The 2718-nt window shown below is 38.0% G+C and overlaps 1 protein-coding gene across 5 annotated transcripts in view; it reads right to left on the bottom strand.

The window, feature by feature from the left end:
• Window positions 1-2718, bottom strand: part of LOC106872770 (uncharacterized) — a 17511-nt gene that overhangs the window by 3191 nt on the left and 11602 nt on the right. The gene's annotated exons all lie outside the window — the stretch shown is intronic.

Raw genomic sequence — 2718 nt, 5'->3', positions numbered from 1 at the left:
AGAAGAAGAAGAAGAAGAAGAAGAAGAAGAAGAAGAAGAAGAAGAAGAAGAAGAAGAAGAAGAAGAAGAAGAAGAAGAAGAAGAAGAAGAAGAAGAAGAAGAAGAATGTGAATAGTATTCAACTGACAATGATATTTTTTTTTTCTTGTAAAATAATATTGATTTCTTACGTTGAAGTAGCAAAGATTTGAACTCAGACCATGGAAGAACACTGCTACATACAATAAAGTGTTTCTGCCACTTTACTTTCCTAATATTCTTTCTAAGTTTTGGTACAAGGCCAGCATTTTAAGGGAAGTCAATTACATTAACCACAATGCTCAAAATCCCTAAGTGTTACAGCTCTACTGTTTCAAACATAGAGTAAACAGGAAGGAAACTAGCCTCAACTTTCCAAGTTGCCATGGTGTTGCTGTTAACATTTATCATTTTCATCAGATTCACCTCTATCTTCAACTAGTTGTACTACTTCCAGGACTTAATACTGTAGAGTAGACAAGCGGACATCACAAACTTTAGTTACTTATTTTTATCACCCTAGAAAGGATAAAAGTCAAAGTCAACCTTAGCAATATTTGAACTCTGAAGATAAAGAGCCAAAACAAATGTTTCTAAGCACTTTGCCCAGCACCTAACATTTCTGCTAATTATTCACTTTTACTTTCTTAATCAATTGTTTTCGTTCCAGCGCACGATCTCAGATCAGGTCACTTGCTATGCAAGTACATCTCCGCAATACTTTCTTAATATTAAAAAGAAAAAGAAAAAGAATTAATATCTCATAATCTAAGAAGATACTGAGGCAAATGAACAATTTGTTTTCATGTGGAGATCAAAAGAGTGTTTGCAGAAGTAGAGCTCTATTTTCACTGACAAGCACTTTGAATTCAGCTCTGTGAGCTAACAAAACACTATCTTATACGTTAATGAACTGAACTTCTCCATAGGACTAAAGTGTACTAAATCAGTATCAGGATAGGAACCATTAATATTTTGGTTAGTAAACAGAACCCTGTTAACTCAATCAACATCAATATAAATGGAGACTTAGTTAAATAAAATCAATCATTTCACAAAATGACCCATACAGTCAATATTCAGCAATTCAGCACTCAAAGTATGTTACAAGTAACTTTACTAAGACCCTTGTACTCATTCAAGCACAGCAGAAACAACAGACACTTATAGGTTCTCTTGGCAAGTAAAAATCCCTATGTATTGTAGCTATATTGTTCCAAACATAGAGTAAACAGGAGAGAAACTAGCCTCAACCTTCCATGTTGCCATAGTGTTACTGTCAACATTTATCATTTTCACCAGCTTCACTTCTATCTTCAATGAATACTTCTACTTCCAGGACTTAATATTGTAGAGTAGACAAGCAGGCCATCACAATCTTTAGTTATCTGGACCATTAAGTAAGACATTCATGCTAACCTTATCACTTTGTTACTTTTAACTCATTAAATCATTTTCATCTTATTATTGTTATAAAGATTGCTTAATAAAGAGAATGAATGGGAGAAAGAGAGTCTGCTGAATGTCGACCCAACAGAGGGACCAGCTATACTAATTGACAGTACCATGGTAGATAAAGCAATTAAGAGTATGAAGACAGGGAAAGCCCCTGGCCCATCAGGAATCACTACAGAGATGTTCAAAATATCTGGCAGTCACCCGCATTGTTAACCAGGTGATACACAAAAGAGTCATACCCAATGACTGGTGTAGCAGCACCATAGTCAACTGCTACAAAGGTAAAGGTGATGCTTTAGATACAAATAATTATAGAGATATCAAGTTGTTGGATCAGGTAATGAAGGTCATGGAGAGGGTCATAGCTCAACTAACTAGGGAGAGAGTCAGTTTAGTTGAGATGCAGTTTGGGTTCATGCCAGGGAAAAGCATCACTGATGCTATATTTCTGGTAAGACAGATGCAGGAGAAATACCTAACCAAAGATAAACCTCTGTACCTGGCTTTTGTTGACATGGAGAAAGCCTTTGACAGGGTCCCCCGATCCCTTATTTGGTGGTCAATGAGGAAACTAGGGATAGAAGAATGGTTAGTGAGAGCTGTGCAAGCCATGTACAGAGATGCTGTCAGTAAGGTGAGGGTTGGCAACGAGTATCGTGAAGAATTCCAGGTAGAGGTAAGGGTACACCATGGTTCAGTCCTCAGTCCCCTCCTATTTATCATAGTCCTCCAGGCAGTAACACAGGAATTCAAGACAGGATGCCCCTGGGAACTAATCTATGCTGATGACCTTGTGCTAATTGCTGAGTCACTATCAGAACAACAGGAGAAGTTTCAGGTGTGGAAGCAAGGACTAGAATCAAAGGGCCTTAGAGTTAACCTAGCTAAAACCAAAGTCATAATAAGTAGGAAGGTAGACAAAACACAAACCCCTTCAGGTAGATGGCCCTGCTCGAACTGTAGAAAAGGCATAGGTAGAAACTCTATAAGATGTACCCAGTGTAAGCTATGGACACATAAGAGGTGCAGCAATATCAAAGGAAGGCTAACTAGCAAGATAGTTTTTGTATGTGGCAGATGTTCAGGAACAATAAACACTGAAAACGTGCAGAAAACAACTTCTGCCACATTCCAGGGAGAAAAACTAGACATAGTTGATAGCTTCCGTTATCTAGGTGACCAAGTTAGTAGTGGGGGAGGGTGCGCTGAAAGTATAGCTGCTAGAATAAGAATAGCCTGGGC

The sequence above is a fragment of the Octopus bimaculoides genome, chromosome 1, assembly GCF_001194135.2.
Source record: "Octopus bimaculoides isolate UCB-OBI-ISO-001 chromosome 1, ASM119413v2, whole genome shotgun sequence".
Classification (NCBI taxonomy): Eukaryota; Metazoa; Mollusca; class Cephalopoda; order Octopoda; family Octopodidae; genus Octopus; species Octopus bimaculoides.
Note: the sequence above shows the minus strand (reverse complement) of the source record. Positions and strands in the feature narration are given on the sequence as shown.